Raw genomic sequence first — 15,629 nt, 5'->3', positions numbered from 1 at the left:
AATCAGAATCCACTACAATACTACAATCATTTATACTGATTCTAACTGCATCTAACTAGATTACTTAACCCTTCTGTTTCTGGTAGTGTGATCTTAATGAAATCATGTAGCATATTTCACTACTATTCCCTATTAAGTTAGTTGTTTTCAAGTCAAATTTAGTCAAATCAGTATAATTTACACCACAATTGTTTTATCAAGAACACTTGAAATCTATGAATTTGTTAGTTAAGGGTGTGATGCTTATTATATTCATGGACTAATGAATATTCTGATGAAATAAACTCCTTGATGCTGGGTCCATTATCTGCTTATTTTGACATGAAAGATTCATGATTTTCTGATCCTTTGTCTAAATTCTGAATGTATTTAAATTAGAAAAGTATTTGTCAAATCTCATGTTTATTTATCACATACTTTGTGTGCTTTTAAGAAAAGAAAAATATATCCAGGGATTTAAAAAAAAATTAATATCGCCATTTCTTTTATCTAACAATAGTCAAATTGAACCTAAGAGACAAAAGTATGCACTGTTAAACTCTACTTTTTTTAAAATTACTGTATGATACAGTGTCATTGTTTTCTCCTTGGGATCCATTAACTCATTCTAGAAATAAATCACTAAAATATAACAAAGTGATCACAGCTATTATTTATTGAAGTTTACTTTAGGGTGTAGCAAAAACAATTTCTATCATAAATTATTTTACTCCACATATTTTACAAACAACTAATACTAGAAAAAATATTAAGCAATCATAGGTTTTCGGAAGACTCATTATATACAGGAAATGTTCTTTATGCTGGACCAATAAAAAAAAGTAGAAATTGCGTTTGAAAAGTCATACTGTACTCATTACTTTGCCCATGTAATTGTAACCTCTCTGTATGGTATTTTCACAATAAAAAAGTCATACTGTAATGAAGTTTGCATGTTAGCATACACATGGTAAGAACTATGAACAAACGAAGATGAGTGTGGTTTTGAAGACTAATTAAAGCTTTAAACAATGCGATGAGAAGCTACACACAGAAGAGTACTTGTCTTTGAGAAAACAAGTAAATAACAAAGCAGCTGGTGGAAAGGCTGAGGTGTGAGTTTGAATGGGACACAATTAATGAAGATTTTTTTTATTTGATGGCAACTTCTACTTATTATTATCATTAGTTAATTCATCTATTTGCAATTTGTTTGTAATAATTAATACACCATTACTATTCTCTCATTTGTTTTGTATTCTATCTGTGCCAGAAGTGACCAAGAAGCCTGTGTCACAAGCAGGAATCCTGCTTTCATGGACCCATCATTTTCTTGAGAACTGCTTTATAAATACTATAACAATGTATTTCAGATTTTTCTTGGGTTTACCTCTTTCTAGTTACCAAACTTACCACATTTAAGTGAGCAATGTATGACCCTTCCATTTTTATTCAAAACTATGCTATCTACATAATAGTTTCAGAATTGTTTGACCTTCAATACAAAATTAAATTACTGATTTCAGAATTGTTTACACTTCTTCCACAATGAAATCAACTCTATAAAATATTCTAACCATAAGCTATTTGCATTAATCATTTATTATCACTATCGTTCTGAATGGTTACAGGATTTGCTTCAAATATAATTGAATACACATATTCTAGTTTTGCTCTCATTTCAAAAATGTTCATCCTCTTCCATTCCTTGTTGATAGGATGGAAGTTTTTAGTGTCTAGGATCCTTTCAACTGTGAAAATGAGATATTCAGATATTAATCTTTAATCACTTCAACCAGTCTTTTCCTCCATCTTATTGTAATTGCATGTGTAATCTCTCATATTCTATGTAACACTGACCATTTTCTCTCATACCTCTAAGGAGAAGATAATAGTATTTATTATTTTAAGTTGCTACATATATTGTTTGCTGCTAGATCTATCTTCAATACAGAGGAGGGAATCAAATAAGTATTTGGCTTTTATTAACAAGCATCTCTTCATAAATGTGCCATTATTTATCAAGTGTTGTATATCTGGTGTTTACCAAAAATAATAAATGAAGCTCTAAGTTCATCCATTTGCCTGACCATATAATACTCTATGTTGTTAATACTCTGTTAAATATTGTGATTATTTGGTTAAATGATTCACTGTTATTATGGACACTGTCATGTATTACTTCTATGCACCTTCTTAAGTACATGTGTCAAGGTTATTTTTGCACTAATGACCTTGATTTAGTGGCCATGCACCTACTGAATTATAATTTGTGCTTGTTTAATTACATCAGCATTTTGCATTTAGTCCAATTCTCATTAATGTTTAGTCTTTTAAAATTTCTGTACCCTTGTGGCTATGTTGTGAAATGTCTTTTATATTATAGGAGAAGTATGCATTTTATTGGCCAGACATTTTTACCAACCCTACTCTTTTTGGGGTGATTTCACTTGATGACTATCATTCTTATTTTGTCAATATTATTGTTTTACCATCCTTGCAAATGGCCTACACAGTGGTGATAATCCTTCTGGCATAGAAAATATTCCAATTTTAAGACCCATTAAGAAACAAGACATGGAAATGAAACCAAAGTAAGTCAAATATTGTAATTTGTATTAGAAAACATAATTTAGCATATAGCCAAATGGGCCTTCAGACACTTTTCACACAACTTATTAAATTCATAGAGCAACTGGCCTTGAAGAACCACTTCAAGCTCTCTATTCCATTCCCTGACCAGCTCATGTCTGTAATGCAGAAATGTTATCCAAGGACAGAGGAGAAATTTCTGAATGTGTAGGTAGGAAGCAACATGATAGAATCAAGCCAGACTTGGGTTATTTCTTCAACTTTAATTATTTTGGAATGTAATCTCATACAAGCGTTTTTCTTTCTAAGAAAAAAAATGTAAATATTTGCTTATTTCCCCTTGTGTGTCATGTATGCATTTGTCTTATGTTTTATATCTAAAGTGAGCTAGGAGTGTGCTACTACTTCTCAGGGTCAAAAGAAAAGAAAGTTAACAACAAAATGAGTTCCAATCTCCAGGAGATTAATTTACATAATAAATACCCTTGTTTCTAAATTTCTTGCTTGAAACCAAAGGACACTCATTGAATTTCATAATACAAATCATTCAGGATGGCTCCTTCCACGTATACATTTTTTTTTTTGCTCTATTACTTTATGAAGTTAGTCTTTCATGTAGTTGTTTGATTCATGTTTGTTGACTTTAAAACTCTGATGTCTGAATGAATAAACCACAATGATTTTATGTTTAGATAAATATGTCTCCATTTTTATCTGCAGAGGCAGTGATGTTATGATCATCTTTGAAGTGATCATTGAAACCAATGAGTTTATAGCTAGGCTTTTCATGCTTCAAGAGGGACAGAAGTATTAAGAAAATATCTGTAAGTCCATTTAGCACCACTTTCCAAGCATTAACCACAGTAGATTAAAATTTACTCTAGATATGTGAGGTTGTTAAAATTATTAACTCATGAACATTAAATATTGTTTATCACCTTAACTAGCCACATCCACGCACACATAAATACTATTTTTGAATTACACACACATACCCAGAGCTAGATGATAGATAGATAGATAGATAGATAGATAGATAGATAGATAGATAGATAGATAGATAATCATCTGGAAAATTCAAGTATTTTTTGATAATTTGCTCTTTCTTCAAAAATTAATATTAAAAAGAATGAAGAAATGGGTACAACATTCCTTATTTGTCATTATGAATATACATTTCAAAACTAAAATATCCATAAATATATTATTAAAATTAGCAACAATATACAAAGTTTTCTAAAATAGTAGTCTTCATTACACTTAAAAATGACACTAATTAGTTGGATGCTGGTGGATCATGAATGTAATCCTTGCTACTAAGGATGTTGAGGTATGAGGATCACAGTTTGAAGCCATCCCAAAAATGAAAGTTCATGAGACTCTTATCTCTAATAATCTACTCAGAGAAAAAAAAAACAAAAACAAAAACAAAAACAAAAAAGGCAGTGGTGCTGTGCCTCAAGTAGTAGAGTGGTAGTCTTGAGCACAAAGAAGCTCAGGACAGTGCCCAGGCCCTAAGCCCCAGGACCAGCCTCCCACAAACAAACAAATAAACAAAACACACTAATTATTTCTTTAATTTTCTGTATATATAACACTCTGTTGAAGTTAAGGATGTTGATCTTATTTCTTCTTTTAAATGTTCTCTAACTTCAAAAACTAGAAGAGACAATGGAATTAGGTGACTAGAGAATGTATTACCAATTTATATATGGATTTGGAAACTATAGTTGAGTAGTGAAGGAGATTACTTCTAATGTCTTCTCCACTGAATCCAGCACTCCATCATGGTACTCTAGAATGCTGCAGAGCAGAAAAAACAATCCTAGTAAGCACATCAAGTGGAATCAAAGAGAAAGTGACTATATACAGCTTCCTCTAAGGAGTAAAACCAACATTCCCTTAGACCAACCATTATTCTTTTGGGGAGGGTGATGGGACTTTCCTACACACTCCATGCCAAAAGAAGAAATAATAATAATAAAAGGAAGGTAGAAGTGTTATTACTTGGAGGCCAGCCTAGACATACTTAGAAGACCTTATCTCAAAAGCAGTTAACAACAAAAAAAAGTGAAAGACTAGCGAGTGTGGCTCAAATGGTATAGCACTTGACATGATGCTCTGGGTTCACTATTGAGTACAAAATAACTCATAATTAAAGAAATAAATGAGGGGATGGGAAGGTGGCTCAGTAGTAAAGCGCTTACCTTGCATGCTTGAGGACCTGGGTTCGATTCCTCAGCCCCACATAAGCAAAAAAGAAAAAAGCCGGAAGTGGCGCTGTGGCTCAAGTGGTAAAGTGCTAGCCTTGAGCTGAAGGGCTGAGGGACAGGGCCCAGGTCCAGAGTTCAGGCCCCATGACCGGACCCCCCCCCCCAAAAAAAGAAAGAAATGAATACTGAACTATAAATTAAGTGTAAGAAATAATCTACACATTATGTATCTCTTCTTTACATTCATAAAATAATTCTTGTTTTTAGGTCTTCTTTTCATAAACAGATTTTCTAAAATTCTCTTATGCTAACCACTAGTACAATGTTATTCACTACAACTGTGTCATAGATTGTTTTGTTTTTCCTTAAGGAATCTTTAGAAACCTTGCTTGAATCATTAGATATTCTGCTACTTTTCTTTCAAAACTGTAAAGTGCTTAATTTTTAGGTTTATGCTTGTCATGCACATAAAGTTTATTTTTGCTGTGAGTACAAAACTAATTTGCTTTTGGTTTCATTCCCATGTAATGGTGTACCTGCTATGCTCAGCCTTCATGCTTTATCCTGGCTTTCTTTATTATATTTCTAGATATAACTCTCAGCTTCCCTACATCGTGGAGTGGAGATAACATGTCTGTGTATGGAAACAATCTTACCAAGAGAGCTAGAGAGCAAAAGGAAGTTTTGTTCTTTACATTTCCTATTTGTCACTATCTATAGCCACAAATAAAGACAGAACACAGAACTCAGCCCCAGAAAAAAGGTACAGCAGCAGGAGAGAAGGACCTGAAGGCTCTGAGTAACAGAAAGTTACCTCCACATCCCCAAAGCATATTGTTTGTACATAGACTATGACATGTATGGGAAGGGAACTTTTATTGCTTGAACTCACTAAGATTTAGGGTTTTGTTAGTATTTATTTAAAAAGATAGACATTAATGTAGAAAAAAAAAAAGCTTAATTTATATGGCCGGCACCTTTGTGATCATATATCACAAGTATAGGGTTAGATATTGTTCACTAGGAAAAAAAATAATTGTTTAGCTATTTCTGTAACAATTTAGACATCTTTGCTGACATTATAGCATTAGTTATCATTATTTCTTTAATTTTCTGTATATATAACACTCTGTTGAAGTTAAGGATGTTGATCTTATTTCTTCTTTTAAATGTTCTCTAACTTCAAAAACTAGAAGAGACAATGGAATTAGGTGACTAGAGAATGTATTACCATTACCCACTGGTGTTTCAACATTGTATAGTTCAGCCCCCATGTGTAACAGATCTTTCTTTAGTGGCTTTTGGTGTTGAGTTCTAATTTTATTCCCTTGTGGTCTGAGAGAACACAAGGTATAACTTCAATGTTTCTGAATTTGGACAGGTTTGCTTTGTGACCTAAAATGTGATCTATTTTGGATAATGTTCCATGTGCTACTGAGAAAAATGTGTATTCTGATGCTGCTGGGTGAAATATTCGGTAGATCAACTGCTAAATCCAGTTGATCTATGCAGTTTTTTATGACTGCGGTTTCTCTGTTGAGTTTTTGCCCAGTTAATCTATCTAGTGGGGATAGTGATTTGTTAATGTCCCCAACAATTAATGTCTTTGGATGTATGTGAGACTTGAGGGAAAGTAGTGTTTCTTGGATAAATTTGGGAGCTCCATTGTTTGGTGAATAGATATTTATTATTGTAATATCCTCCTGAAGGAGAGATCCCTTAATTACTATGTAGCAACCTTCTTTATTTCTTCTCACTAATATTAATTTGAAGTCTATTTTATCTGATATTAAGATTCCAACTCCAACCTGTTTATGGGAGCCATTTGCTTGGTAGATTTTGTTCCAGCCTTTTACTTTCAAAATGTGTTAGTTTTTATGAGTAAGGTGTGACTCTTGAAGGCAGCAGATAGAAGTATCTTGCTTTTGAATCCAACTAGGAAATCTATGTGGCTTAATTATAGAGTTAAGTCCGTTAATGTTCAGAGTTAGGACTGAGAAGTGTTTGGGAGTTCCTGCCATGTTATCCACCTTCTTGGGGGCTGCGGCAACTGGATTCTTCCTATTGTTCTTGAATTCTCAGTTTGGGTGTGGTTTCTTGTCCTTTATTGTGATCTTGTTAGTTTTCTATGTGTAGGACATCTTTAAGTATCTTTTGTAGAGCTGGTTTGGTGGAGATATATTGTTTCAGTTTTTCTCTGCTATTGATGGTTTTGGTTTGACCTTCGGTTATGAAGGAGAGTTTAGCTGGGTACAGTATTCTTGGTTGATAGCTGTTTGTCTTTAGGGCATGGCATACATCACTCCAGGCTCTTCTTGCTTTAATTGTCTCTGCTGAGAAATCTGAGGTGATTCTAATCGGTTTCCCTTTATAGGTGATTGACCTTTTCTCCTTGACAGCTTTAAGGATGTTTTCTTTGGTCTGAATTGATCCTGTGTGGATTATAATGTGACAGGTGGGATGACCTGTTCTGGTCTGGTCTATTTGGAGTTCTAAAAACTTCTTGTATCTGAATAGGCCTACCTTCTGCATGTTTGGGAAGTTCTCTGCTAGAATCCTGTTGAACAAATTTCCTAGACCACTAACTTCTGTCTCTAGTTGCTCCTGTACACCCATTATCCTCAGATTCAGCCTTCTCATGGTTTCTTCCAAATGTTGAATAGACCTATCATATTTCTTGGAGTTGTCTTGGATGGTTGTATGTTCTTTCTCTATAATATCTAGACTGTCTTCAATCCCAGAGATTCGATCTTTTGCATGGTCTAACCTGCTGTCAGGACTTTCTCCTTTGTTTTTTATTTCTTTTCCTTCTAATTGGTAGGCTTTGGTGGCTTCAAATTCTTTGTTGGATCTTTGTTTTAGATCTTGGATGAACTTCTTTACTTCCTTAATTCGGTTTTCTGTGTTTATTCTCAAATCACTTGACTGATTGGTTATGGTTTCCTTGGGCTCCCATTCCTTCTGTTGGGCTCCATTCAGCATTCCCTTTGTGGTCTCCCTGAATTCTTTCAGCTCTCTGTTTATGGATTCCTTGAATGCCTCTATTTATCTTTGTCTATTCTCATCCCGATCTCCAATTCCTGTCTTACTCTTTGATTAACTTCTTAACGTTCATGCAATTCCTGGAGTTCTCTTTGACTGTTCTCAGCCTGCTCATGCAATTTCTTTATTTCTCTTTGACTGTTCTCAACCTGCCCACGCTATTCCTGCATTAATCTTGGAGTAGATTCCTCATGCTGACGAGTTTCCTGTATTAATCTTTGGTTTGCCTCTTCTTTCTCCCTATCAAGCTCACACTGAGTCCTTTGCAGGTTTTCACTCTTTTCATTCACCATGTTTACCAGTAGTGTTTGTAGAGCTTTTGGGGACCTTGTCTCTGATTATTCATTAACTATTCTGTCTCCTGATTATTATGAGTGGGAGTTGAGATACCCAGACTTGCCATTTTTCTTCTGTTTTTCTGGCTTGTTCTGTCCATTTGGTAGAAAGTAACACCGATTTTGTGCTAGAGCCCTTTTTTAAGGCAAGCATCAACCAGAGTCCTGTAGTTGCACAGTCAAAATGGCTGCAGATCCAATCTAGTTCAACAGATTCAATATATTCAACATCAAACAATGATAGATTAATGGATTAAGAACAGTAAAGAAGAGTTTGGCATACCAGAAATTATTAGGTTTAGGGAGAAATGTAGGGAAAAATAGAATTAGAGGGATGTGGAGAGGTAAAAGGAGAGTGAATTTAACCAAGTCCTAATTTCAGAGAGGGAAATGGATTGGACAGAATGATAGGAGAGAGAGAAATAAAAAGAAAAAACAAAAAATGGAAAAACCAAAATTTAAATTTTAAAGGTGCAACACTTAAAAATTATGTAAGTTTAAAGTAATGATATTGAGAGAAGAAAGGAAAGGATAGGATGAGAGGAGGGGAGGGATAGAAAGGAGAAATACTAAAGAATAAAAATTTTTTAAATTTGTTACATGAAAATTATTGGTATAAAGATATAATACTGCTATTAAAGAAGTTGAGCCTAAGAGGTTGTGAATTGAGTAATAAATTTCTGAATTAAGTATGTATGCAATGGGGGATAAGGTCTAATAATCAACAATGGGTATATATCTGGGGATGAGCAGAGAACAGCAATTAAGTCATGCAAAAAAGAAAGAGAAACAAATAAAAAGAATAAAAAAAGGACCAAAAGATCAGAAGAGATAAAAAAGCACACATACATATACACCGAAAATAAAAATTATATGAGGGAAAAAATTAATAGAAAAAAATTTAAAATAATTAAAAATTATAAAAAAATTTGTTGTTTGTTTGTTTGAGGGGTGGGGAAATGGGAAGATCCTGTATCTCCCATGTGTCTGAAACCAATCTCTGGTCTGCTTGTGGTGTTTGGTTTTCCTGTGGCTTGATTGGTTTCTTAAGTCAATTTGTTTGAGCAGGCAGAAAAATGCTTTGCTTTACCCAGGATTTTGTGATCCTCCTCCCAGGCTAGTTCAGTGGGAAGGGGATCTGCTTTGAGTATCACAAAAGAGGGAGATGGCTGTTTCTTCTAGTTTGGAGATGCTACAGTGAGGCTAGGTTCTGGGTAGTGTTGAGGCCTTTCAGCAGACAGTATCTTTTCCCTGAAGGGCTCACAGAGCCCAGCCAGAAGCTATTCCCAGCGTTTATGTTTACTGAATTTCAATTGATTGTCTAGGCTGCTGTAGGGAGGGGCAGCCTCTGGCTCTGTTTACCCAGCACAGAAAGTCACTCCTCCAGGGGCAGAGTTGATTCTGCCTGGGCTAGGTGACTTTGGGTGACTTTCCCCTGCGTGGAGCTGAGCCTGGCAGGTCAGGTCAGGTTCCTGTGGCCTGCTAAATGACTCTTGTTTTCTTCCAAAGCCTGAGTTGAAGCTAGCTGCTCAGCCTGGCCTTTGTCTGTATCAAAGATGGAGATCTCCGGTGGTAGGGGAAGGGTGGCCTTCCCTCCTCTGCTCCCTGAAAAGGAGTGAGAATGTCAAAGTTCTACTCACACCAGAGTTTTGGTTCCTGGGCTGTCTCTGGTCTGCTATCTGCAGGATGAAGGTATCTGCTCCTTGTTGGTTCTTGCTGGTGTTGAGTAGAATCTGCTCACCCACTGAGTCTGGCACCTTTGTCCCAGACTTTCTCTGTTGTGGGTGCTGCTGCCGCCACCACAACCAGGACTACCGGCAAGTGCTCAGATCTGTCTCCTTGCCTGGATTTTCTCTCTCTGGCCAAACTCTCTGTACTGTGATGGCACAATTGGTGTAATTCTATAGGCTAGGACTGTTCACTGGAACACTAAAACTGTTTTCTATGAAAGTTCTTGTTTAGCCTCCAGCTTCTCCTCCGCCATCTTCCTCCAACTCCAGCTCTACTCAAATTCTTATTTTAGGCAAATCATGATATAGGTGGTATATATCAAAATAGTTTAGAGTAAAATAAGCATAGTTTTATGTTAAAGTCAGAATATTAGAAATATAATAAAAATGAATTAAAAAATCTGAATGAATATTAAGCACCTCTAATAATAGGTGAATATTAACATTGGACAGCTCAAAACCTTACAAAAGCTACAAGAGAGCTATAAATTAATAGATACTCTCATACAGCTTGATAAATCTTTAAGTTCATATAACTTGCATGCAATGAACATGTCAACAACTGGAAAAAAATCACCTAAATTTGCATGTATGTATAGTGTAAGTCTTCAGATACTACTTAGAAATAAGTAATTTGATAACTAACTACAAAACACACACACACACACACACACACACACACACACACACACACACACACAAAGAGAGAGAATGCAAAGTCAATGTCTGCATAAGTATTCCTTAGAAAGATGCAGTGCATATGTATAAACTGTTACCTATCATGTAGAAGTAGAGAAGATAAGAGATATGATTATATATGTTTGTTTTCCTTTTGAAAAAGAAGCTAATTACATTGCTTAAAAATTAGAACAGATTAGTTACCAAGAACCAATAACAACTTTGAACTGTATTTATTTTCTCCAAATAAAATGATCCTATTCAGTCTAAACTTCATTGAAGTTGAAAAAAATCATATCAACTGTAGTGAAATTGAAAATATAATAAACTTCAATTGTAATAAATGGCCATTAAAATTATATTTAAGTAATTGCACACACATTGTAAGCAAACACTAAGAATTGTTTCAAGCATATTTAAATTCAAAACTTTTTATTTCTTTTGTGGTTACTAATGTGAGAAAACCAAATTAACCTTCAAATTAAGAGACTTAGTATTGCTGATGGTATCTGTGGTTTTGTTCCAGTCCTCTTTTTATACACTGCAATAGAAAATAATAAATATGTATCCTGCATGTGGTGGTACATATCTGCCTAGATATTTAAAGGCAGAGATTGGGCAACTGTGACTTCAAAGCACCCCAGGCAGAAAGAAATTTATGACTCTTCACTTCTACCAATGACCTGGATTGGTGGTGAATGGAAGCTATCTCAGCTACGGGGAAAGCACTGTAGCTGGACAGAATGCTGCATGTCAGTCATCCCCAGGGACATAGGGAAGTCCTCTTAGGAGGATCACAGTATGAAAGAAACTAACACATAAATGGACTGGAGGCATAGCTTTAGTGGAACAAATGACTAGTAAGTCTAAATACCTGAATTGGAACTTTAAAAATACCAATAAAGAGGGAAGATGCAAAAAGAAGAAAGAAAGAAAGAAAGGAAGAAAGAGAGAAAGAAAGAAAGAAAGAAAGGAAGAAAGAAAGACAGAAAGAAAGAAAGAAAGAAAAGAAGGAGGGTGGGAGGGGACAGAACAAAAGAAAAAAAGAAAAGGAGAGAAAGTAAAGAAACTAAAAGAAAGAAAGAGAAAGAATATGCTTTAATACATTTGGGAGCTTAGTCCAATACAAATATGGTAAACTTAAGAACTTCCCATTTTGTGAATGGTAGAGTTGAATTTAGAGTGTGTGGATAAATTAATTATAGGGTTAACATATGAGAGAAAAGAGGCAGCCTTTGTCTCTCTGGGTCTGACATACTTTGCTTAGAATATTTTTTTTTCCAGATCTTTCTTCTTTGCAATTGATACAGAATCAGTTTTCTTAATGGATGCGTAGAATTTCATTGTGTGCATACGTACACCACTGCTGCTTAATCCATTCATCCGCCAAGGGCCAGTTCCATAGCTTGGCTTTGGTGAATAATGTTGCAATGAGTATCATTATCCTGGCCTTACTGTATCCTAATTTGTAATCATTTGGATAACTATCCAAGAATGGAATTGCCTATGTTTTGTTTGTTAAGGAACCATTGAACAAATTAATATTAATACCAACAGTGTACTAGGATCCTTTTTGCCACATCCCCACCAACACCTGTGGTATTCTAGCATTAATTTTTAAGCATGCAAACAATCACTTTGGGGTGGTATTCAAGTGTACTTAACTGTATTAACAGAACTATGGTAAATATAGAGGAGAATGCAAACACCCTAATTCTTTATAAAGGCTAACTCAAATTCTAACAAAATAAACACATCACATGATATTCAAAAGGAATGGGGTTGGACTAGGGCAGGGGAGAAGACAAATGAAGAAAGGAAGTGAGGGCTACAGTCATGAAATTTAATTCATATCCTACACACTGAAGAATGAGGGAAGAGGTGAGGTTTGGAGGGCTGGGGAGAATGATGGACAGGCAATGTTGATCAAGATGTACTGTGTTTATAAGCTGCTTTGTTGAATGGCAGCTATGTACAACTATTAAAGATAATAGTAAAATGTATAGGAATAAAATGGAATATGATCTTATAGAAGGAAAAAGAGAGGGCTAGCTGATAAGGCTTAGAGAAACTATCACACCATACCTGTGAAGGGATTCTGAACTCTTTTTTATTAATATTTTTATTGTAAAGATACAGTACAGAGGGGTTATAGTTACATGGGTAAGGTAATGAGTACATTTCCTATCGAGCATTGTTATCCCCTCCTTTGTTTTCCCCTATGATCCCTTCTCTCCCCAACTCTCCAACTCCTCCCTTTCCCCCTAAAAATTGTAAAAAAATTCATTTTCAATATAGTGTCTTGTAGGTCTCATTGTTACAATGGATCAACCTGTATCCTTGTTTCAGCATTTTGTTATTTCCCTTCTTATCCCCAAGTTAGAAAGATGTATATACAAGATGCAAGGCACCATGATCAAGTACAGTGACAAGGGTTATACCATGGGGAAGAATATACAAAAGAAACAAAAAAAATCACATAACACATTAAAAACAATGACATAGAGAAAATCCTCTTGTTTCCCTATTTGGGGCTTCATTTTGCTTAGACCTGATTCTGAACTCTTGACAAGTCTTCTTGATAAATGTGTGGTTTCCGATCTGGAAAATGAAAAAATGCTGAATTAGCCTTCAACATTGTGTGTGTGTGTGTGTGTGTGTGTGTGTGTGTGTGTGTGTGTGTGTGTGTGTGTGTGTGTGTCTGTGTGTCTGTGTGTCTGTGTGTCTGTGTGTGTGTCTGTGTGTCAGTGTCTGTAATAAACACTATATAAAATACAATAATAGGGAAATATTTAAAATCTTAATAATTGAATAAGTGGTTCAAATTTTGCCAGTAGTAGTGGAGCATCTTGAAGCTGACTTTTCAGTTCTTTCCTGAGGCTTATACTTTATGCTCTTCCCACAATGTTATTCTGTTTTGAAGGCTTTTCCCCACAGAGAACCCCTGGCAAATTTCCAGGCTGGGTTCCAATGCTACTTTCTAAGGGAAACCAGTCCTCAACATTGCATTCTGAATGGTACCTCCTACACGCTAGTGAGGACAGTTTGCTTCATAGCCCTGCAGTTTTCCTTTATTTTTTTTCAATTTTAACTATATGTCCTTGACAGCATTTTCCCTTCTCCCCTCCAAATAAGGTAAATGTCAATTAGTGAAGGGTTATTCTACTCCTTCCAGTGTACCTGATATATTATTTCCTAGTTTTGTCCTAGTGCCAAATGACTGGCCTAAAATATACTCTTCAATAATATCTCTTCTTGCATAAATGTATTATCTTCTAAGTTGTCATTTTATCTCTAGATTAAAGCCACTTTTGCATACATGGTCAACTGCCTTGGGGAAACTAAAAATAAATAAAGTGCTAAAGAAAATTCAGTTCTATACTTCTTGATATTCTTAGAGTTATTTTAATACATATCTCTCTTTCATAAGTTATTTATCCAAAAGCAATCATGTCTTGTCAATCCTTCATTACAAATATCTTTGAACATGTCATTTGATTTACAGGCTCTCTTGCCGCCTCCATGTTGTAGCTCATCATTTTACACCTGGGGTACTGAAATAGCCTCTCTTCTGGCAACTGTACACAAATCATTTTCTACATCATTCCTTCCTAAATGAGTATTTAATTTCTCTAAATCACAGCTTTCAAAATGTGACTTCCAAGTGCAAAAATTATCAATGTGTCTCTTGAATAACATGGGAAATACCTTCAGTATCAGTGTCAAAAGCTTAAATAATCTGATTTACATACTGAATAAGTAGATGGTACATAGATATTCAGACAGAGGGGCTACATATAGTAGATAGATGATAGAAAGATGATAGATAAATAGATATAAAAACTAGAGAGATTAAAAATGTGTATTCCTTGACTTATTCTAGACCATCTACTCCAAATATCTCTAAAACAATTAACGTGGGGCTGGTGAAGAGATGACAACATTGCAAGGATGAGAAATTTGGTGACATTCTGTGTAGCAATGTATGTATGTATATATGTATGTATGCATGTCCATGTGCTCAGGGAAGCACTTCATTTCATATTAAATGAGTTAAGACATTAGAAGTAATATGTACATATTACAAAAGTAAACAGGATATTCTTCAAATCTTCTGGAGGTGAGGTAAAATAGGATATTTGTATTTACATATTGATTTCACATATTAAGATTCACTGCAATGTTTCCACAGCTTCATATAGTATTGCAACAGCAACAAGGTAAGAGACTTCATATTCAAAATGGTGTTAAATTTATGTCTGCGAATCATGTATAAAAAAGACAAGGATCACTATTAAAATGGAATTAGGGCAAGAGCATTGTTGATTATTTTTAAATATCAGGTCAGGTTAAATTAGCCTTTTTGATACAGACTCCATATTGGTAAGGAGACAAATCTCTTATGTTTGCTATCATGATGAGATACTCATGGCCATGAAATTACAATAGCTCGTTTTGGATATTTCCATCCACTTTGGAGACAAACTGCTTCTAATAAGTATTAACATGAAATAAAATTATAATTTTGTATTCTCTGTATTCATCCTTCCTCATCATTCTTTTTATTTTATTTTGGTCATGGGGCTTGAATTCTGGGCCTGGGCACTGTCTATCAGCTCTTCAGCTCTAGGCTAGAGCTCTTCCACTTGAGTCAGTACCATTTTCAGTTTTTTGATGGTTTATTGGAGATAAGGGTCTCATGGGTTACTTTCCTGTCTTTGAAATGTGAACCTCAGATCTCAGCCTTCTGAGTAGCTATGATTATAGGCATGAGCCACCAGTGCCAGGCTTTTTTCATCATTATATCTTAGACATGCTTATCCTTGATCTATCATCCTGGCTTCTATCAGTCAAACCAAACAATTTTTAGTTTCCATGTTATTATAGTATATCAAATGATGAGACCACCAGTGTGATTATCACGCATTCAAAACACACATACACACACACAAACACCAGACCTAATACTTCAGAGCCTATAGAGACCTTGTGTTCTAAGGGTACAGTGCTTCTGATTATAGTAAAATTGTTTCTTATAAGTTTCCCTGGAAAATACAGTC

Source organism: Dipodomys spectabilis, unplaced genomic scaffold (assembly GCF_019054845.1).
Source record: "Dipodomys spectabilis isolate Male_0828 unplaced genomic scaffold, ASM1905484v1 ptg000138l, whole genome shotgun sequence".
In the NCBI taxonomy this organism is placed as follows: Eukaryota; Metazoa; Chordata; class Mammalia; order Rodentia; family Heteromyidae; genus Dipodomys; species Dipodomys spectabilis.
Note: the sequence above shows the minus strand (reverse complement) of the source record.